Here is a 24,649-nt window from a genome sequence, read left to right as displayed (position 1 = left end):
GCTTAACTGACTGAGCCATCCAGGCATCCTGAGCATAATTTCTTGTAGAAGGCACTTTAGGGATGAGCAAGTTTATTTCCATAAGGTTGCCATTTCAACAAATACTTACTGAAAGCTTCCTGTATATGAAACACTGTACTGCGCACATGGAATAAGCAAACATTGGCAATATACCGTCCATGTCATCAAATATCTTACAGTCTAACAGTTCTACATTGAAAGAGCTCCTCTATTTACACAAATATATAGCTAGCTTAATGTAATCTAGAATAAGACCTTTAATATCATTCTTTTAAAATATTTCAAAATTTTATGGTATGCTTTTTCTTTTTAAGATTTTATTTATTTATTTGACAGAGAGAGAGAGCACAAGCAGGGGGAGCGGCAGGCAGAGGGAGAGGGAGAAGCAGGCTCCCCACTGAGCAGGGAGCCAATGTGGGACTCTATCACAGGACCCTGGGATCATGACCTGAGCTGAAGGCAGACACTTAACCCAACTGAGCCACCCAGGCATCCCTGATGTTTTTATTGTCACCTGAAGTGTCCCTGCCCCTATTCTTTTATCTGTGGATTTATTTATTTATTTTTCATGACTAATGTAGCCTCCAGAAAAGAGGCTGCATTCCTGCCCTATGTATCTTCGTCCTGACCCAAGCTACCCCTTATAGCAGTACATTTTGTCTATCCTCAGCACAAAGCCAATATATATATTTTTTACCATTTTAAATTATCTTTGTTCTCAATCCCAACCCATAAACCAAGTTTATCATTAATTTTTCATAAATTTCATTAAAGGAAAATATGTCAGGATCTCTGTGAAAGTCCAAATACCATATGATGAAGTAACCATGCTTTCGGTAACAACCCACCTTTCTAAGTTAGTACCTAAAATTTATGATCAAGGGCAAAGAGCTAAACAGGCATCATATTTCTATAAAATGGAAGGGAATGTCACTCAATGCTAAAGTTGACATAAAAACAAACTAATTTAAAAACAAATATTATGTTTCTAGGTAATCTAAAACTAATTCCCCAGAGAAACTTCTGAAAATTTGAGCGTACTTTGTCCCTGTGCTGATTTTCTCTGTCATGCTCTGAAATCTCATCCACATCCACCCCCAGTTCTCTGAGATTTGTAAGTTGTTCCAGAGGAATTGCTGTAACTTAACACATGAGAAGATGAGTACCTTGGTGTGAAATATTCTGTAGGCTTTTCTGTCTGTTGAAAGGATGCGTTAACCATAACATAAACCATGTTATTATGTGGTGCTTCTGTTGTTAAACTGCACTTTGGTTGAAATTACATGTTTGCTACTGTTGTTTTATTGAACTTTGTTCCATCTCTTACTTTGTCCTCTTTTATACCTAAAGTCTGCTCCTGAGTCATGATTTGCCTCTTTTCTTCCCCTATGACCCAGTGTTCATATGATACTGAAAACTTGACTCCCTGTAGCTCATCACCTCGTACTCTGCCTTCTACCCAGACTCCCTGGGTACTGCTCCTGCCTTGTGTTTATCTATGCCTTTTGCATTTATGAATCTAAAATTGTGCTGATGCTGTCCTGATAGGAGTAGCCCTCTCTGATTATTTTACCTCAGGTCTAGCTTGTGTAGTCCTGGTTTGCAAGATCCTGCATGCCCCCTACACCCCTCGTGGGATTATTCTATCATTATACATTACCACTAAAAGACATGTGTGGCATTGAGGATCATGTGACACATATTTCACAAAATCCAGACACTCTGGGCGATACGCAACATGATTTCTTTCTAGCTTTAGATTCTTGTCTCCAACTCTCACTATAGTCATAGCACTGTATCCAGTGTGCTCCAAACTGGATTATTATTTACCGTGTCCCTGGCCCACCTCTTCTGCTTTTTTCTACTTCATATATCTGAGCAAGTTCTCTCTTTATTAAAATCAGCTTCACTTATTTAAAGATTTTTTTTAGGAGCCCAGCGCAGGGCTTGAACTCACAACCCTGGGATCAAGACCTAAGCTGAGATCAAGAGTTGGACGCTTAACTGACTGAACCACCTAGGTGTCCCTACTTAAAGATTTTTTTTTTAATTTGAGTATAATTTACACACAATGTTACGTTAGTTTCAGATGTATAGCCTTGTGATTCAACATCTCTAAGTTATGCTCTGCTCACCCCAAGTGTGGCTACTCTCTGTCAGAATACAACACTGTAACAGTATCATTGACTGTATTTCCTGTGCTGTACTTTTCACCTCCATGACTTATTCAATCCATCACTAGAAGCCTATATCTTCCACTCCCCTTCATCTATTTTACCCGCTCCCCTGCCCCACCCCATCACCTTCCGTCTGACAACAGTTTGTTCTCTGTATTTATGGGTCTGATTCTGATTTTTGTTTATTTTTTTTCTGTTCTAGATTCCACATATGATCAACTTCATTTAAGTTTCTATTTTCTCCCTAATCTGGTCCAGAGCACACTATGAGTTTTACTTTTATTTTCTTTAAGTTTTATTTATTTGTTAGCACGTGCACTCGAGAGTGGGGGGAGGGGCAGAGGGAGAGAATCTTCAGACTCCTTACTGAGGTGTGGAGCCCGCAGCAAGGCTCAGTCCCACCACCCATGGAATCCCGACCTGAGAGATGAAACCAAAAGTTGGACGCTTGACCGACTGAGTCACCCAGGTAACCCCAGAGCACATTATGATTTTTAAAAAATCATAAACACATATACATTTCAGGCAATTAATGGATGGAGACTGAAAAAAAGGATTTCTTAGTGTCCTTTATTCCATTCTTAGCATCAATACCTAAAAACATCAAGATATTTCCCACAACATGTGCTATTTTTACATACAGGAGGAGGCCTTCCGTTGTCCCTACAGTCCTGGGTCCCTGATCTGTCACTGCTCAGTCCCTTATTAGTGGCAGGACATAGAATGAGTACTCTGTTACAGTGTGCATTGTTCTTACAAAGACTTGTTTTGGGAGTAATCACTGTATCGCTTTGCCTGGACCAAAAAATATGGGCCCATATATGAAACAGCAGGACAGCTCTCCCAAATCTATTTACAGAGATACACAAGTCAAAAGAACAACCAAACAGAATTCCTAAACAAGAAAGTTTTTAAACCAGCAGATTAGTTGTCATCCATTTTCCTTCAGAGAAGATACGCAGCATATCTTTGACATAAAAGTTCTGTGATTTGCCCTCCCTAGCTTAGCATGAAGAACATATTTCTAGGAGAATGGAAAAATTAACATAGTAATGCTTACAGGTTTTCTGATTCACTTGGTACTTTATGGAGAATTTCTTATAACCATTCATTCAGATCATGCTTGAGTACCATGTTCTCTGTAAATCTGTTCCTGTTAGTTAGAGGAGTGGTATATATTACACTCATTTCATTGTGTTTCAGAAGGATTCTTGTAGTACTTGCCATTTTTGATAGGCACTCCTTGAGGACAAGACGTGTTGCTTATTTCATTGTAACTCCAATGTCAGCATCAACAATGATTTAAACATATAAACTAATTGGGCACCTGGCTGGCTCAGTCGGTAGGGCATGGCACTCTTGATCTCAGGGTCATGAGTTCAAACCCCATGTTGGGTGCAGAGCTTACTTAAAAAAGTAAAATAAATTAACATAAACTTCTTAACACTGTGACTTTGGAGGCACAAAATTCTTACTATGAAACCTGATTGTGTTATTTACTATCAGGCTACCTGCTATTTCCAAGCTACCCAAACTGCACACACAGTGCAACACTGGAAGGACTAAATGAAATAGTGTGAGTAGCTCATTATCAAGCATATATGTCCCAACAAAAGTCAGTTCTTTCCTTCCTTTCTTTCTTAGTACATATTTGCTGAAAAAGTAGATGACATGACTATTCAGACTTTAAGTTAGTGTTTCAATCAGAAGCATTGAACTAATTTCCTTTTCCTTTGATGAAAAGGAGAAACCATACTATTCCCTTATCTTTGTCTTGTTAAAAGAGAGCTAGCTGTATGACAGATCATCAAGGAAAGACCCATGGCTTGGTTTTTTATACATGATGCCAGTTCAAATTCTTTATACATGTGCAAGTTCAAATTCTGGACTATAAGATCTTTAAGGTCCCTTAGAATTTTCAAAATATTTATCAACCAAAAAAACATTCCCTTTTATTGAATCTGACATTCAAGTTCTATCAGAGTTGGAGAGCTGACATTCATGGAACATGGGTAAATTTAATGAATTGAATATTATAAGAGCATGTCTACCAATGTGCAGCCCTTTGTGAGGCACTGTGGTCTGATGCAGTATGGACTGCTGATGTCGTCATCTGTCTTTGTCTTATGTGCTACTGTAAGCCTTATATCATAGGCATGAATCACTTCCTCCAGAAGCCTGAAGAGCTCTTTCCTTCATCTCCACTGCCCATTCATTTGTAGAGGAAGAAACTTAGGACATTTCTGGAACCACTTCTATAGGTCTGAAACACTCTGCCTTCAGTAATGGAATATTCTATTCACCTTCTGTAATAAAACTGTTTTATTTGTCCCCCAGAGTATGTGATGGTGTTTGGCACCATAGTAAAAATAAGATAAATGGGTAAGATAAATGAAATAAAAAACCAGTTAAGCAGTAAAGACCGGAATTGGTTAACTCAGTCCCCGAGGCATGCACTTATTTGCAGAGGGGCTCTTTGTATAGAGCAAGTAAGTGCACATAAAGAAAGGAGCATTTGAATGATGGAACATATTCCCTAGGAGGTAATACATGTCTTTCTAAAATACAGAAGCATGTATAAGCCCTCAGACTGCAAATGCCCTAGTCTTTAAAGTTATGCATTAGATAGATTTGAACAACATTACCTAAAAATGAATGTAGACATAGCTAGAATAGTAAAACATAGTTGCTGAACTTTAGGAAGCAGAATATCTGGACAATAAAGACTAAGAAGTCTGTGATTACTATTTCAATTATGAAAGCTAAGAGGGCCTAGTCTTGCACAAAATAGTGTGTGATGTAGAATTTGAGAAATCCTGTTACCAAAAGGGAGATGCAGAATCAGGGCAACGAAAGAAGAAGATCCAGAGGAAATTTGGGATGAAGGGGCTATTTTAATCACTCCCAATAATCAAGGTTGGTACCACAGCCATGATTAATTTATTTTATATGAATTTGTAATTTCCTGCTTGGCTGTTGGTTAATAGAATATAGCTCAATTCATTCCTATGCTTTCATACCTTTACTCTGAACGCTTTTTGTTGTCTATAAAATCCTAAGTAAGAACTCATTTGGGAATTATTAAGAGAGACATTTAATTGGTGTATCAAACCAAAATCATAGTCATGGTATTGATTTTTTTAATTTCAGAAGCCAGGCAATTTTAATTATGAAATTAGTGCCCTAAGGTAGAGAAGCTCCGTTTGGGTGATTATTCTCTTTCAGAATGGTCTCTGAATTGGGATAAGCCTGGGATAAAGGGCAAGTCTAGGTCAAGTCCCTCTTTTCACATATCATATTTTGTGAAACTGAAAAACCTTTCCTCCAAAGCTTTATTTGGTATTTTTTCCCTTGATTTAAAGATCTGAAAATTTACAGGGGCACACAGATTCAGATTTCTTACTACTTCCCTGATGTAATGGAAGTGAAGTAATGATTTCCTCTCCAAATAGTGCCTTACTCACACCTGTGAAAAGCAATAATAATAAACAGTACATCCCTCTGGTGAAATTTGCTTATTGATGAATGGAAGCCTTGCTATTGACCTTTCAGTTGGTTATTTAGCTCTCTATTTCATCATAAGCTACTTCTGTATGCATTTTATTAAACAACCATCTGTATCCATATTCAATTGGCTAATATAGCATACACATCTTGTATAAATCTGGCTAGGTGGTGGGAGAAATCCTATTTTATGGGAGTGGTGACTTGAGTTGAAATAGTAATTGCATCCTTAAAGTGTATGAAGCCACTCTACTGTCCAAGTAAGATAGTGGTAAGAAGAACAGAAAGACAGGGATGGAAGAGTTTGTCAGAGTCTCAGCAGGATCCTAAAGGCACCTCAGCCAACAACATTGCTGGAGAAAAAGGAAAGCTAAAGCATCAGGAAGAGGAGTCATGGGGGTGAGGCTGGAAACCCACTAGAAGATCGTAAGCAACCCCTGAAATGAGTTTAGATTTGGTGTCTTAATCAGTGGGGGAAAGAGTTGAAATCTTCCTGAGAAGCAGAAGAATATTATTTGAGTTAAGCTTTCCAAAAACAATTCTGGAAGTGCTGTTTCATAGAGGGTCCACTAGAAGCAAGGAGACTAAGTTGGAAGCTCATGCCAGGGTTAAGGAAAGATTTGTTATGAGCCAAAGAGTTCTAGGTGGTCAAGATTCAAAGAATCTACCCAAGAAGGGAGAGGGCAGTTTTTTCCAGAGAGCCTAGAGTTCAGCTGTGGAGGAGAGAAATTCACTGAGCAGGTGATCAGCAGCAAATATTTAAAGACAGAAATCTCAGGTGGGCATGGAGGACCTGAAAGACTTAGGGTGAAAAGAAATGGCTAAGTCATAATAGAACAAGTCTGGAATCCTTGCCCAAGGTCTTACTTCATTGGTTACTGAGACTCAGGTTAACCCCTCATACAAAGATGACAACCAATGAGTGTTTGTCATGGGAAAGACTAAGTTGAACTTAGTTGCTCTTTTTGGTTTAAAGATGTCAAAGATCAGGATAATATGAGAAATGAAAAAAGGAATCATAAAATTTATACAGTAAGCAGGAAAAAATATTACTAGGGAAACATTAACTGTTAATGTTTCATGATTTTCGTAGTGGCAGAAAGCAGTATTGCTGTTTGTGACAACATGCGATGGAAATAAGACAGACAAATACCATATGATATACCTTTTATGTGGAATCTAAAGAAAAAAGGAAAAAAAAACCCAAGCCTATAGTTACAGAGAACAGATTTGTGGTTGCCAAAGGTAGGAATTGGGGGTGAGCAGAATGGGTGAAGGGGGTCAAAATGTACATCCATTTATATATATATATAAATATATATAATATATATAAATAATATAAATTATATATATAAATATATATATAAATAAATAATATATATATATTTAAGATTTTATTATTTGACAGAGAGTGAGAGAGCACAAGCCGGGGGAGCAGCAGAGGGAGAAGGAGAAGCAGGCTCACCACTGAGCAGGGAGCCCAATGTGGGGCTCGATCCCAGGACCCTGGGATCATGACCCGAGCCAAAGGCAGATGCTCAACTGACTGAGCTACCCAGGCACCCCAAGGTACATCCATTTATAAAATAAGTCCTGGGGATGTAATGTACAGCATAGTGACTATAGTTAAAAATACTGTATTGCATATTTGAAAGTTGCCAGGAGAGTAGATCTTAAAAGTTCTCATCACAAGAAAACACAATTCTGTAATTATGTGAGGTGATTGATGTTAACTGAACTTATTTGGCTTATTTCTCAATATATAAAATATTGAATCATGTGTACACCTGAAACTAATATAATGTATGTCAATTATACCTCAATTTTATTTTATTTTATTTTATTTTTAAAGATTTTATTCATTTATCCAACAGAGAGAGACATAGTGAGAGAGGGAACACAAGCGGGGGAGCGGGAGAGGGAGAAGCAGGCTTCCCGCCGAGCAGGGAGCCCGATGTGGGGCTCGATCCCAGGACCCTGGGATCATGACCTGAGCTGAAGGCAGATGCTTAACAAATGAGCCACCCAGGTGCCCCTATACCTCAATTTTAAAAGAGAGAAACCCCCAAAAAAACCAGAGTGGCAAAATCTATATTACAGAGATGACTCATTCTCAAATCATGGTAAATAAATAGATACGGACTTCTGGTTGAGAAAAGAAAGGCCACTAGGGAATAGGTGAATTCCAAGGTGAGCCATAGAAAGTTGATTATTATTACTTTTAGTCATACAATGAAAGAAATATATTGCAAGCAGCAAAGGAGAGAGGAAGTGGGATATGAGGGCAATGTAAGGGGGTTTAAGAGTAAAAACATAAACAGTAACATTCTGGAGGGTTCGCTAGTGGTTTTTAGAAGGGATATTTTTAGAATAGTATTAACATGTCTCCTAGTAGTCTGTAATCTTCCTTCACTACCCCAGACTTTTAGTAAAAGTCTACTATAAACAGCAGCTTTTTAACAAATTGTACTCTGGGAGAATGAAGGGAAATTGATGAGGTCCAGCATAGGGTAAGGTAGGGCAAGAAGAGAACAGCAGTTGGAAAAATCAATTGAAAATGCTGCAGGAAGAAGAAATAGGAACAAAAGAGATAAAAGAAAGTGCTGCTCTCCCCACCTCCTCCCTATGAGGGAACCCTTAGAAATAGAGACTCCTAGACTTCCTTCAGTATCTGGGATGAGGACTTGAACTGTTGTATTTGGCTATGAAGGAAAGCATTAGGGTGACCTCAGCAAACTTGAGACTTTGGGAGACACAGCGGACATTTGGGGTATATTTATGACTGTATTGGAAAATAGCAGAGTAAGTAATGAGGTTTTTTTGTTTTTGTTTTTTTTTTAAGATTTATTTATTTATTTTAGAGAGAGAGAAAGAGAGAGTGCGGGGATGGGGAAGGGCAGAGGGAGAGGAAGAGAGAAACTCAAGCAGACTATACTGAGTGAGGAACCTGACACCTGATGCAGGGCTCAATCTCCCAACTTAGATCACGACCTGAGCCAAAACCAAGAGTCAGACCCTTAACTGACTGCGCCAGCCAAATGCCCCTAATGAGGTTTCTTTTAACTGAAGTAAAAATTGACAGAGAATAGGGGCGCCTGGGTGGCTCAGTTGGTTAAGTGACTGCCTTCGGCTCAGGTCATGATCCTGGAGTCCCGGGATCGAGTCCCGCATCGGGCTCCCTGCTCGGCAGGGGGTCTGCTTCTCCCTCTGCCCTCTTCCCTCTCGTGCTCTCTGTCTCTCATTCTCTCTCTCTCTCAAATAAATAAATAAAATCTTAAAAAAAAAAAAATTGACAGAGAATAGTCAAAAGAGTTTTTTTTTTTTTTTTTAATTCACAAAGCTAGTACTAGAATTGGGTCTCCAAATGCCTACTCTATGGCCTTTTTTTCCTACTACAAAATTTTCATTCTAGGCCTAAAGGAAAATTTAGAAAACATGCACTAATTTTAAGATAGTTTATAAAACAAGCAAACCCTGATCATTATAATTTTATCTAAATGTCTATTATATTGGTCATTCTGACTCTGTGTATTTTTCATATGATAAGGTTTAAAAAAACAAGCAATGTATTATATAACTATAGAAATTGAGAGATGCTGTAAATTAATTAAAAATATAGTCTTTGGCCTTATAAAATTTCACCTAAACTATAAAACAGGTGTATGCTCAAAGAAAACAGAAAAAAATGTATCTTGTCAACTATCTGACGGTTCCTAAATGGGTCGATTACTTAAGAATCTGCTGCTAACATTGTGTTTCAACTGTAGTTCAATTTTTTTTTAAAGATTTTATTTATTTATTTGAGAGAGAACGAGCACAAGCCGGGGGCAGAGGCAGAGGGGGAGGAAGAAGCAAACTCCCCACTGAGCAGGGAGCCCAGTGCAGGGCTCGATCCAAGGACCCTGGGATCATGACCTGAACCAAAGGCAGACGCTTAACCGACTGAGCCACCCAGGTGCCCCAGTCAACTGTAGTTCAATTAAAAAGAAGAAAAAAAATCTGCTGCCTTAAGAAGTGATGCAGTTTCAATGCAGAGTTAGAGAATATATAAAAATAAATATTCTTATCACTAAATATTGAGTTATAGGTCAAATAATTTGTCTAGTTATGTATTCATCTGACATACTTCAATACATCATAGAGAGATTTAATTTATTTGCAAGATAGAAAATTTTGCATGTCATGCGGTGGTACTGATTCCTTTGCTTTTATTTAAAAATAAATTAATTTCAACTTAGTAAATATTCTATGTCTACTACAAACAGGTCACTATGCTAAGTACTTTGGGAGATATAAAGTTGAGTAATATAGGATTCTTGGCCTAAAGAAAAAAAGGACCAAAATTTTATAACATGAAGCAGAGCATGATAAGCTCCATAAGAGAAGTACTGTGTTCTGTGGAAAATCAGAAGAGGCAGAAACATTAGCTAGGTTGACTCTCAGAAATGACTCCAAGAAAGAAACATTTGATCTGTTCTTTGATAGTCCAAGATGGATAGAGAGAGCCTGCATAAGGAGGGAACAGCATAAACAAAGACACCTAGGCAGGATTTACAGTCACTTTGGCCATGGCTTGGGCAAACACATGTCAACATGGCAACCAAGCAGCAAAATAGGATCATGTGCAGGGGTGCCTGGCTGGCTCAGTTGGTACAGTACATGACTCTTGATCTTGGGGTTGTGAGTTCAAGCCCCACACTGGGTGTAGAGATTACTTTAGAAAAAACACATATAATATAAGGCCTTTAAATATCAATAAAAAACTGAGTATTAATTTTGGAAATGAGTGGGCAGTTCTTTAAAACTTTTGAAGGGGAGTGAAATTGAACTGTAATTTCAACACATTATTTTTCTTTTCATTCCCCCCCCACACACACACACATTATATCCCTAGGACTTCTTTATTTTATAACTGGACGTTTGAAACTTTTGACATGAACTTGCATTATCAGCACATTATTTTGACTGTGTTCTGGAGCATTACTGCTTGAGGAAAAAATGTGATAGTGTAATGGAGGATTCAGAGGTTCTGAACTGTAATGAGAGAAATGGGAAAGAGGGCATGATGTGAGCTATGAAAGTAGACTTTCTTTTTCTTTCTTTTTAAAGATTTATTTATTTTAGAGAGAGTGTGAGCACGAGCCGGGGGGAGGGGCAGGGGACAAGGGAGAGAATTTCAAGCAGATTCAGTGCTCGATTGATTAGATGGTGGTAAGGGGGGTGTGTAACAGATTGCTCCCAAAATTTAGTGACTTAAAGAAAAATAAGTATTATCTCTTAACATTTCCTGAGGGTCAGGAATTTGGGAGTGGTTTGACTTGGTGATTCTGGCTTGGGATACCTCTCGAGGTTGTGGACAGTTATCTGAAGACTGAATTAGGTTGGAATAATCCACCTCGCAGTATAACTTGACATAGCTGGCAAGTTGGTGCTGGCTGTTGGCAGGAGCCTTCAGTTCCTCTTCATACATACCTCTCCATAGGGCTGTTTGAGAATTCTATCAACATGGTAGCTTGTTTTCTCCTGAGGGAGTGAGCAAGGAGTCTAAGGTGAAAGCTGCAATGTTTTTTATGACCTAGCTTCAGAAGCCTTATCACTTCTCCAGAACCCTATTAAAGTCACATAGGTCAGCCCTGATTCAAAGTGGGAGGGGAGAATGCAAGGGAAAGGGTATAGGTACCAGGAGAAGAGGATCACTGGGGAACATCTTGGTGGCTGTCTGCCTAGTGTGATTTTCTTCGGGAGAAAGAATCCTCTACTTTATCTCCTAAGATCCTAGCCCTGTTCATTACTGATCTGAAAAATGAAAGATGACTTTGAGTTTTGAGCTTGTATAATTGGGGGAATTTTAGCTCCACATTTTATACAACTAGAGATAAAGAAGCTTAAGAGGAAATATCTATAACTTGGATTTATTTTTACATATTTTCTTTGAGGAGTGAAATGTATTTAATTTTAATCCCTCAAATTTCAAAGGTTAATTGAAAGAGACAAAATTCAACACACTTTCCTATATTCAGTTCCTTCCAAGTAGATGAACTGCATTGTGACTAACAAATGTCAAAGGGTCACCTGGCTGGCTCAGTTGGTAGAGCATGTGACTCTTGATCTCGGGGTTATGAGTTCAAGCCCCATATTGGGCATAGAGCTTATATAAAAAAAAGAAATATCATGAATCATTGCTTCATTTTAGATGGAACCTTATACTTTTCAGTAGATTTTGAAATATTGAGGATAATTGGAAAATTTTCAGAAGAGCTTCTTAAAAAATGTAGTCCTCATGGAGATATAAAAGGGTAAAAGAGATGATTTCACTTGCTGTACTATATAAAAGCTGGCAAATTCCAAAAGAAATCATAATAGACTTGTAGTTTATACAGATGCATTTTTCTTTGTCATAAACCCAAATCCCTAATCTCTGGCATCATTTTGTAATTATAATTGGTAATATGACTTCATGTGTCTAATCACACAGAGCCAGATCCATTTAATAACACAGCCTTAGGGTTCTTTTTGGCCCTGCTGAATCTGTGGGTGCTATTCTTATATTGTCGATTTAAAGCTTCATTATTCCTTTCATTACTTAAGCACCCAAATGGAGATTTTTTTCTTCAAATGGAGATTTTTAAATGCAAGTATCAGTGTGCATGGGAGGGAGGACATACAAGTTTTCTTTCATTCATTGGAAAGCATCACGCCATGGTGGTGTTGTAACAGATGTGTACAATGCTCATTAATACATTATTTTTGAGAGTTGCAAGATAGTTTGCCCTAAACATCCCACCATCAACAGTAAAATAAAACTGTTTAGGGCCTAATTTCCTAATTTCCTACCACTCTCCATCCTGGATTAAATGGATTAAATGACATAAATGATTGATTATACTGTATAATCATGAAGGGAGGTTTTTTTATTCCTATAAAAATGAACTACACCTTTAGAATATAACTGAAGAGTTGTCTGATTTCCTCTTTTTATTACAATTTGAGTAGAAAAATATTTCTTGGGGGCACCCAAGTGGCTCAGTCAGTTGAGTGTCCAACTCTTGATTTCCACTTGGGTTGGGTCAGGGTCTCGGGGTGGTGGGCTCAAGCTCCAAGTCCGGCTAGTGCTCAGTACAGAGTCTGTTTGTCCCTCACTCTCTGCTCCTCTGCCTGCTTGTGTTCATGCATGTGCTCTCTCTCTCTAAAATAAATAAATAAAATATTTTTAAAAAATATTTCTTGGATGGTCCATTTTAGCACAGGATTGATTTCATTTATTTTGCCCAATGATGAGAGCAATACTATTGTCACCTGCCCAATTTGCCACTGGAAATTGTAGGTGACACCAGTGAATCTTCCAAGTACTGAGTAGTTGAACTGGGATACAACCAAGCAGTGGGGCATCCAAGAAATGGTTAACACAGGGGCCATTCTGTCTGAGAGGAAAAGACAAAACATTGCTACTAGCCTTAAACAGGGATTTTTGGTTTTTTGAAGTGCTTCCTTTTCTCTGTATTTAAATATCCAATTTAATGTGTCCTTTTTAGAAGAACACCATTTTAAACAAAACTCACGTTGGAACCATGTAATTGAGAAAGAAGTGTTGCTGCCCACACACAGTAGCTATTGGTGGTACATGATCCAAGTTGTGTAAAGACTTGCCAGAAGAAATGTGGGAATCTTCCAATAGGAACTGCGTAAATACTTCTGGAGACAGAGAAGGAAATGTTGTGAATGGCATTCAATTGCAATGTGCTTCTCAAGCAGTTGAATTGTGGTGAGGATTTTATCTGTGGCTCCTGTCCACTATAAGCATCTCTCCAAGATCTGTCTGTGGCTCAGAGAGGGAAATGTGGGCCACAATTTGGGAAAAGTGATCCAGGGAAAGTGATCCAGCTTTTATCCTTTTGATGGTTGTGGTTAATATCAAGGCAGTCAAGGAGCGCCTGGCATGTGACTCTTATGAGTTTGAGCCCCATGTTGGGTGTAGAGATTACTTAAATAAATGAAACGCAGTTAAATTTTAAATTAGTTTTCTTGATAGGTTATGCTTATTTTAAGGAATCCCTCCCTAACTTAATGTCTCAAATATATATCTGGCATTTTTTTAGATTTTTAAAAAATTCATGTTTAAATCCACTTGGAACTGCTTTATGGGTTAGGTGTAATGATTCCAATTTAATTTTATTACTACATTTGGATAATTAATTTCATATTGATAAATATGATTAATCATTCTGTCTCTGTCATGTGTACAGATCCTATTTATTTCTGTGTATCCTTCTGTGCTCTTGTATTCTTTGTTGTCTATTTTTCTGTCCCTTTGCCAAAACCTCACTTTTTGAACCACAATGAATTTTTGTAATATGTTGCAATAATTGTCAGTGTTCTTTTTTCCCCAAAATGGTCTTCGTTATTATTAGTCACTTTTTCAAATAAGTTTAGAATATTATTCTTAAGTTTCATGGAAAAAAGGGAGAACTAGTGTGATTTTTATTTGAACTATCAAAATTATGGATTAATTGAGGGATAATGATTTCTTCACAATTGAGGGATAATGATTTCTTCACAATGGTGTCTTCTCATTTTAAATTATGAGAAGTTATTAAATTGAAGTTATAAAATTCTTCTTAGAATCTTAGAAATGTTTGGTAATTTTATCCATTCAATTCTTTTTTTTTTTTTTTTAAGATTTTATTTATTTATCTGACAGAGAGAGGGACAGTGAGAGAGGGAACACAAGCAGGGGGAGTGGGAGAGGGAGAAGCAGGCTCCCCGCTGAGCAGGGAGCCTGATGCGGGGCTCAATCCCAGGACCCTGGGGTCATGACCTGAGCCGAAGGCAGACGCTTAACGACTGAGCCACCCAGGCGCCCCTATCCATTCAATTCTTGTGTACCATTTGTTGGAGTTATTTATACATTTTACGTTTTTCTGATGTTGGGAGTTGAATCCTTCCTTCAGTGTCATCAGTCATAAAACTTACTTCAATTTTTTTTCTCTGTTAGATTTCTTTGCTTGTCATTAAATTAGTTTCTAACTTAGGTGAAAGGAACAGGAGTGCTATTCATCCACCACTAATACCCCAACACCTTGGATCATTGACTGGAAACTTTGAACTGGTATTAGAGGAAGAAAAGATTCATGCTTCTGACAGCCTGGGCAGGAGTCAATCAGGTTTCAATCTTTCCTAAGTCATGTGGATTTTTTGACCTTGGTGGTTTTTAACTGGCTTAGGCAGGACAAGCCTCAGTAAGCATAGACAACAGAGCTTCAGGCTGACCTCACCCTGACCCATATCAGCTTAGCCTCTTTAACCAAGCAAGGTCTGCTGACACAAGGATTAACTGCCCAAAGGAGAAAGTCCTCCTTAAGGCCTATGTGGAAACAAGCTGAGCCTTCCAAGTGTTTGAGCTTTCCAAGCATTTGTGCGTTAGGGAAAAGGGAAAAAAGAAAGCTTTTTGTAATTTTCCCAGCTGGATATACATGCTGAAGTTTTTAAACATCCAGTAGCAGAAAGAGTCATGAGAGATACAGACCAAAAGTATGTGTGTTTTGTGCCAGGCATAAATAGGTAATGCTCATTCAGAAGCCCCACGTTCAGACCCTCTTGCTTTTGCACTATATTCAGGCCTAATTGGTTATTGTAGTAGAAAGAAGTGAATTTTAGAAAATGTTAGAGAGCAAGATCAGGACCTAGGTTTGTTTAATTGGATGCTCTTTTGAGATATCAAATCTTTTAATGAATGATCAGAGATGTGGAGGTAATATTCATTAGAATTATTCATGTAATGTGCCGTTCTTGTTTCCATTCCATTTTATTTGTTTTTTTAAATATATTTTTTTAAGATTTTAGAATTTTTTAAAGTAATCTTTACACCCATCGTGGGGCTTGAACTCACAACTCTGAGATCTAGAGTGGCATGCTCCAACAACTGAGCCAGCCAGGTGCCTCTCCTTTCCATTTTAAAATACTGGTGGGGACTCATTGATTCTTAAGTCTCACTCTAAGCCCTGACCTGAAGTGTGAAAAACACTGGACTAGACTGTTAGTGATACAGGATTTATTTTTTCAAAATGATTTTTTTTTAAAGTAATCTCTGCACCCAACATGGGGCTTGAACTCATGACCCCAAGATCAAGAGTCACATGCTCTACCAAGTGAGCCAGCCAGGTGCCTCTGTGATGTAGGATTTCTGATGTGGGTTTTCTAGCTTATTCCTCAGAAGTTACCTACTTACCTCTTTCTTTTCAAATATTGCTGCTGTCAATTCTGTGAGCTCTGCATGAAATTCTATTAAATTACCTTGCAATCTCTGTTAGTCCAACTCAGTTTCTTCTTATAACTCCAAACTCAAGATGGTTCATAACTTTGAACAGAATAGTGGTGTGAGAATAGAAACACAATTGGCACTTTGATAAATCTTCCCCCTAAAGCAAATGTTTAATAGAACATAAGTTTAAATTATTTTTGCTAGCATACAACTTGGAGAGGGGCAGGTGACGGGTTTGTGGCAGTCTGTTGTTTTTTTTTTTTTAAGATTTTATTTATTTATTTATTTATTTGAGAGAACGAGAATGAGAGAGAGAGAGCACATGAGAGGGGGAAGGGTCAGAGGGAGAAGCAGACTCCCTGCTGAGCAGGGAGCCCGATGTGGGACTCGATTCTGGGACTCCAGGATCATGACCTGAGCTGAAGGCAGTAGCTTAAACGACTGAGCCACCCAGGCACCCCAGTGTGGCAGTCTGGTTTGAGCTGTGCAGTTCAAGAAGTGAAAGACAGTGTCATTTGTTAATCTGTGAAGTTATTACTACAATTAAATCATAGCAAAATCCTTATAAAAAAAGGTCTTCAGAAAATAGATCACAGTGAAAATCGTTTAAATAACAGGCTTATTTTTCTGCCTAAATATGATTATTTATAAACTTTTAATTTCTAATTCTTTTTTAATGCCATTGTATCAGTTATGTGTGTAATATATCTCATTCATATCTACATGTATATATGTATATAAACACATATATTGATTGCTTTGATTGCTTAGTAACAGTAATTTAATGATGGCTATGATTTATTTAGTATCATTTATGTGACACATACATATTGTGACAAATTCTAACAATAAGGTGGACATTCTCCTCTCCATTCACATTAGTACATCAGGTATGTTAGAATCTCACAGCTATTAAGTGTCTGAGGCAGGGTTTGCTTTGAGGTCTATTTAATTTTTAAAGCCTGAGTTCTCTCAATTCACACTGTCTCTGGAGCAATAAGAATAGGGGGTTGAAGATCAATAAAAAATTTGTTGATGTATCTGTTAACTCACCATTGTCAACCACTTACAAAATTCCCTTTGCATTTATATATTCTTTTTCACAACAAGTAATACAAAGCTGGTTTGCTGTTTGTCACCTCTCTCCATCCATGCCTCTCTAACTTCAGCTCTCTCTCCTTCAAAGTAAAAGTTGCATTGCCCGCCTGGTTCAGAATCCCATGTAGCTCCAATTTTATTCGCAGCCAGATTTACACCAAGAACTAACTCTCTGAGGTTTTCTGACAGGTCCACTGCTATTTCTTTGTACAAGTAGCTGCTTCATAGAAAGTGAAAGTGGAATGTTGAATAAATGTAGTAGAAACTCTGTTATATGGCCTCTAGTGAATATATAATGAGAAATCAGTATGAAAGAAAATGGATCTGGGATGGACTGTGATAGGCATTAAACTAAATAAGCCCAATCTTCAGGGCCTTAACTTGAGCAGGCCACTTCCAGGCTCTGACTGGTTATAATAATGTCATATCCTTTTTCTTCAAGAGTCCCCCACACCAAAAATATATAAGCTTTGTGTTCCACAATATCTAGATTCCTTGCTAAGAAATCTGGACAAGATACAGGTATCTCTGGCTCAAATACAGGATCAAGAAGAAGAAAAGAAATAGCAAGGGAATTAATACAAAAAATAAGAGGAGAAATAAAGGGCAAAATGACAGAGTTGGTAAGGAAAGGAAAGTTTGTGGGTAATTGAGAAGTCTCTTGGTACTGTTAAATGAAGCCCAGGGAACACAGGGTTAGAAGCTAAAGAAATACTTGTCTTCTCTTTTCCTTTGGAAGCATTCTTTACCAATAAAACTTCCATATCAATCCCTAATACAACAGGCTTCAAATATATTTCATTTCAATTTGTTATTAGAAAGATTGTGCAAAATCTTTAAGCAGGAATTGCTCACCTTCTTGTAATTTTTGGAAACATACCCAGAAGCTAAAATTCATTGTGTAAGTCCAGGACACATCATAGGTAAGTAACAAAGTAAAACACATCAAATAATGCTAGAAAAGTAGTCTTCATTAGAGAGATCCAGAAGAGATCCATTAAACAAAATGTTGACTCATCTGAGTTCTGAAATGCATTGTTTCCTGTTCTTTTTCCTCTTTACTGAAATTGGAATAACTGGAAATAAAGAACAGAATGACTGCCTTGTACCAAAAACATAATCTTTTGCTTTGTTCTGATTTGTGGTAATATTTTGGCTCTTTGTTATTCTTCTATGACGCTTGTTTATTTCTGTGTACATGTTATCTCTCTGCTGTAGCTGTAGCTTTCTCTAGTTTTGTCAATTACTATGGGCCTTTGAAAAAAACAACAGATAGAAGTACATGAAGATATAATTAATAATATTTACCTTACCAAAAATAAAGGCCCTTTTTGAACTGAAAATTTTCATACGATCCAAGAACCTTGAATATTTAAAGACTCACCTTTCAAAGCAGGAGAGAAAAAGAATGGATTGGAGAGAAGTTCATAAATCAGGAGTAGATTTATCAGAATAGAAAAGAAAACAAATCACAGACAGCCTATATATCTTTATGAGATACAAAGGGTTTGGAAGAGTAGACAGAATTTATGAGCATACCAAAGGGAAGATTAATTTTCTCAAAATTGCAGAGAGTGCTTAGAACAAGTGTATATGAATGGAGAAACTAGAGAGACCTTGAGGGAGTTCCCTGAAAGAGGGGGAGTGTTTCCTATGTGCCGGAAAGTAGATAAAGAGATATACGATGATGAGAAGTGTAATTGGTAGAAATTGACTAGATACACACCAAACCTATTCCCTCTCCTTAGACAAATTGCTAAAACTGTATTCTTTAGCCGCTTTGAATCTATTTGGAACCATATGATAAATTCTTGCCAATGGGAAGCAGGTGGCAATAATATGCTATTTCTGGATTGAGGCATTTATTTAAAAGTGGATATGGTTCATGTTCACTGTACACACCTTCTGCTGACTGGATGGTGTAATGGAGATGTTGAAACTATTTGTTGAGAATGCAGTTACACATCACAGAGGGAGATTGGAGACCCTCATGCCCTTTGCAGGAGAGCCACATAACCAGGCTTTGATGAATGAGAATTAAACCATTATTGTGTTTAACCCCTCAAGATTTGTTTGTGACAAAAACTAATGTTAACTACCTAGGCTTGCCACCACAAATATAAGATTGCATCCCCAATGCGTTTTCTTCCTTGACTAGTTCTCTCTCCCTACAAATGAAACTTGAGGGCTTATTTGGAGACTTTAGCAGAGGCACATGCATAATCATATATCCTGGCCCCCCCCCCCCCCCGCCGCCCCAACCCAAAGTTCTTTTCTTGCTGGGAAGGTGGTACTCCTTCAATAAGTTGCCACTTCAGTAAAAGAAAGAGCTAGAGAGTAGGAGGTGCTTGATTGGTCACAACACCTTTTGTTGATTTATCCTAGGAAATGAGTGACAGATGTTAAAAAGGAGGGGAGATTGAGAAAAAGATTTCCAAGAGTCACTTTAGTGAACGTCCCCTCAAGGAAGCATAAGTCCAGGAGTTGGGTCACCTGATGGCTCAGCTCAGCTCAGCTTTATCACCTTCCATTAACTTTTCAACACACTGAAACCTTGCTTTCTTCAGAGTGTTGATATAACTCTGCTCTCGCTCGTATAATCAGTGATTTCTAATTGGCAGATTCTAATGGCACTTTTCAGTCTTTACTCAACACGTCTTCTCTGCTGTGTTGGTCAACTGCTGACAATCCCTTTCATCTTCAAACTCTCCCATTTTCCACTCTTTCATTTGTTCCAGATTTTTGGTCAGATCTCAGATATCTCCTTCTCAAGGTCATTCAAAAACAGTTTTCTCCTCCAGCCACTCAAATGGTCCGTTTAGTCAGACTGAACTTTTAATCCCCATCTGGGTACAAGTCCGTATTTTAAATTTCCACCTATAAGCCAATAACCCTCAAGTGTTTCCCTCCAGCCAACACTACTCTCTGTATCACCATGCCCTAACACTGACTACTTCAGATAAATCTACACATTTCACTTTTATCAATTGGAGGGATCACAAACTACCATTTTCTAAACTTCATGTATTATTTTGTTCCCCCAAAACTGTCTTGACTTTACAACCCAGACCAAAAAGACAAATCTAAACCAGAACCAATTGGTTACCAGTTTATCCATTTTGCCACCATAATATATCTCATATCTGTCGCCTTCTGTCTTGATTCACTCCCTCACCTCACTCAACACCAGCACTAAGCTCTTTCTTTCATGGCTGGAGCTATTGCAAAAGTATCTTTATATTCTTTTTTATTTTTTTAGACTGTATTTATTTATTTGAGAGAGAGCACGAGCAGGGTAGGGGGAGTGGGGCAGAGGGAGAGGGAGAAGTAGACTCCCCGCTGAGCAGGGAGCCCGATGCGGGCCTGGATCCCAGGACCCTGAGATTATGACCTGAGCCGAAGGCAGACGCTTAACCGACGAATCACCCAGGTGCCCCTATTTATATCCTTTATGCTGTTTTCAGCCAACACAAAATCAGATTCTACACAATCTAGAAGAGAAACAGGTCTAACATGCAAATATAAACATACAAGTAGGTTGCTTAAAATATTTTTATCCCAGGGGCGCCTGGGTGGCTCAGTCGTTAAGCGTCTGCCTTCGGCTCAGGTCATGATCCCAGGGACCTGGGATCGAGCCCCGCCTCGGGCTCTCTGCTCTGCCGGGAGCCTGCTTCTCCCTCTCCCACTCCCCCTGCTTGTGTTCCCTCTCTCGCTGTCTCTCTCTGTCAAATAAATAAATAAAATCTTTAAAAATATGTATTTTTATCCCATTTTGATAAACCCAGACTCCTCAATGCCAAATGCCCCTTCTTTCTATAGCATTCTTGAATCTTGAAAATCAGTGGGTCTCCAATTTTTTTCCAGTATGAAGCACTTTCACGAGTGACATGTTCCCTTTTCCATGCCCAGAATTTAATGAAAACCTCCCCAAAAATATTTTGCAGAAGACTTTTTTTTTAAAGATTTTATTTATTTATTTACCAGAGACAGAGCACAAGCAGGGGGAGTGGCAGGCAGACGGAGAGGGAGAAGCAGGCTTCCCGCGGAACAGGGAGCCCAACGTGGGGCTCAATTCCAGGACCCTGGGATCATGACCTGAGCCAAAGGCAGTCGCTTAACTGACTGAGCCACCCAGGCACCCCAATTTTGCAGAAGATTAAAGAAAATATAATCACAGATTGTTTTTTAGTCACACTTGCTTTTCTCCTTATAAAAATGTATTGTAAAATCTATTATTGTTATAAGAAAGGGGGGCTTCTCCCTCTACCTGCTGTTCCCCCTGCTTGTGCGCTTTCTCTCGCTCTATCAGATAATTAAAGAAAATCTTTAAAAAAAAAGGATGATTTAAAAAAATAAGAAAGGGGGAAGTAAGTAAAATAGCAACTTTGGAGTTGCTATTAAAGTACTCTTGCTATTAAAGTACTTCTTTCTGACAGTGACATAAAGAAGGATGAATAAATGTTCTGTGCAGTCCCTCCTAGCTCTAACACCTTTTCATGTGTCCCATTCAAGAAAAACATCAAAGGCAAACAAATCCAAGTAAAGTTAAAAAAAAAAAACTTAAATCCATTCTAAAATATAGCAAATGGAAATCACTCACACCCAGTGTTTACAGTGATTTTTCTTTTTCTTTTCTTTTTTTTTTTTTGGCAAATTACTAAGTGACACTTCAGGAACAAATGTGGTAATGGAAAAATGTCGATGACCTGCAAACCGGGCTTTCTCTCCTCCCTTTGTCATCCCTTTATAGCGCCTGTAGATATCACTTAACTTTAGCATATCGTAGGGGCACCTGGCTGGCTCTGTCGGTAGAGCATGTGATTCTTGCTCTCGGGGTCATGAGTTCAAGTTCTGAATTGATCATAGAGATTACTTAAAAAAATTAAATTAAAAAAAGCACGTGGTATTCAAATAATTTGTCGACACCTGTCTTTTGTTAACTTATATATCGCAGGTTCTTTCAGAATAGGAATGATGTACCGTATTATTCTCTGTTTCTAGGAAGTTGTATAGAACATGGAAATATCTTAAAATGAATGAACAGATACTTTCCAGTATTTTTCATTGTTTTTTTTTTTTTTTTTTTGCTCATCTTGTTTTCCTTTTTTTTTTTTTAAATCCATGAAACCATCAGATTTATTGGCAACAGCAGTGTCTGGGAGTTAACTCTAGTTTTTGTCACAGACAACTTCTAAATGGTGAAACCCTGCAAGACATCACGATGCAGCAATCTGAAAAGGTTGAACTAATAGGAGACCATGGAGTTAAGTGACCTTTCTCCTGATACTCTCTTACTTCATGTGTAAGTTACATTTCTTTGGAGGCCGTTTAAGAAGAAAAATGAGCCCTGGACTCCTCGTGAGTTGGTAGAGTGTTGATGGTTAAGATAGGACAATAGAGAGCTAGCACCATGGCACCTCTGAGCTTGTCTTCTATGGGTTAAGCCAGTACATTTACTTAACGACACAAGCCAGGTCAGTTTGCTCTCAACCTCTTCAGAAACTCTCATTTTCTAAATATCAATATAGCTTACCAATATCCTATGCACTTCCAGGTTTTTAGGTTACCAACCCCAAATGGTGCTAACAGCAATTCATAATACTCCCTCCTATTTTTGTTCTGAATAGTAGGATATGGTAAAACTCTATTGATGCATAAATTAATGTTTTTAATCTACCTCCATTCTCTTGTGTGACTTGTTTGCAGCTCCTCAGAAATTTAAACTCCTTTTCATTAAACAAAAAGCTACATTTTTCTTCTTTTCCTCTGTCTGTATTTGGCACTAAATATCTGGTGTTCTATGGAATGACTGACCTGGAACTCCTGAAAAGGATCACAGTTGATGTTTGAACTCATTTCAATGACAACAGAGCATGTCGAGGCTTTTGTTTGTTTAATAGAAGAGCACCAGTGTCCATGCTAAATTTATAATCATTTACGTTTAGTTCTATCTAGTATAAATGATTCCTGTATTTATGTACCATTGAATATCATAATTATTTAATTTTTTTAACACTAGCAGGAAAAGTTTCTCTTTTTTTAAAAGATTTTATTTATTTGACAGAGACACAGCGAGAGAGGGAACACAAGCAGGGGGAGTGGGGGGGGGAGAAGCAGGCTTCCTGCCGAGCAGGGAGCCCAATGCGGGGCTCGATCCCAGGACCCTGGGATCATGACCTGAGCCGAAGGCAGACGCTTAACGACTGAGCCACCCAGGCGCCCTAGTTTAACTTCTTCTTAAAGCTGAAACAAATATATATGCTTGTGGACACACACACACCCATACATATTTTACTACACATTGAAGCAGGAGGCACAAAGGCGGCACCGAGGTTGGAAATGACTAACAAGCACACAGTCTAGCCAGCTGTTGGATTGGTTTGTTAGGAATAAATTAGTGCCCACCCTCCAACCTGGGAGGTGAGGTGGAAAAACCAGGAAGTCATTATGATTAGCCATTTCTATATAGCTTGGGCAAAAAATCCTTGCAATTCTCAGATGAGAAAAATAGTCAGGAGAGAAAAGAGTATAAAGAAAGGAATACTAGGATAATCTAGTGCAATACTCATTTTTGCCTCGGTGCTGTTTCTTGCTCATTCATTTCATTCCAGTGACTTGCTTTCATGCTTGCTCGCTCAGGCCTTCTCTCCTTGATGAAGACTGGTTGTCTGGTACTGATGATGATTATGTAGTAATTCTGACAAATAGTCTCTAGAGTTGTCTCCTTTGTGTCAGAGAAGACAAGAAGCAGCAGGGAGACTTATTGAGGATTGGAGTAGAGGAAATAAATAAGATGGATTTGAGCACAAAACAGGAAAAGGGAGAGAGCAGTATTTAAAAAAAAAAAAGGACTCTCAGAACATTAAAGATTGAGGGGTTTTACAGATCATTGAGTGCTAGCCCTTTGTCTCCATGTGTGGAAACAGACCCAAAAGTGCTAAAGGAATTGCTGAAGGCCACAAGAATTTCCGGATTCAATACATTTTCATTACTCTAAGTTGCCCATAAAACTGGTAGAGAACTATTGTGGTGATCCCAGGGTAGTTTCCATATAGCCAGCAATTTTATCACTGAGGAAAAGTTTCACTCTCAAGAATATTTTTCCTGTGTTCACTCAAGTGTTCTTACTTTCTCCAATTCACGGTGATCCATTTTGAGTAAATCTGTATAATAGAGCTACCATTCTAATGTATTACTGTTGCTTAAGGCACCAGAATGTTACAAAAATACCTCATTCCTTACCTTTATTTTACTTTTCTAGACTTGAGAAAAAGCCATTTGAAACAAATAATACAGTTGTGATTTTTTTGGTGGCTTTTGGCTCTCAGAATAAGGCCAAAATTAATCTATTTCAAATAGAAGAGCACTACTGCTGAAAAACCAGATCTATGTGAATTCATGTCAGGGCTCAACCTTAGGCATCTGCTCTACCACAATCATTCCTTATACTGAGGGACACAAAATTGGACAGGAGTAAAAACTGGGACTGTCCAGGCAAGTCCCATTGTACATGGCTTCCCAGTCTCTATGTGCCTAGTTTGATGGGAACATCCATCTTTCCAGGATCTATCTGAACTCTCTGATCCTTTCT

This window comes from Leptonychotes weddellii, chromosome X, assembly GCF_054177405.1.
Source record: "Leptonychotes weddellii isolate Sample4059 chromosome X, ASM5417740v2, whole genome shotgun sequence".
Classification (NCBI taxonomy): Eukaryota; Metazoa; Chordata; class Mammalia; order Carnivora; family Phocidae; genus Leptonychotes; species Leptonychotes weddellii.
The sequence above is the reverse complement of the archived record's forward strand: the minus strand, read 5'-3'. Positions refer to the sequence as shown.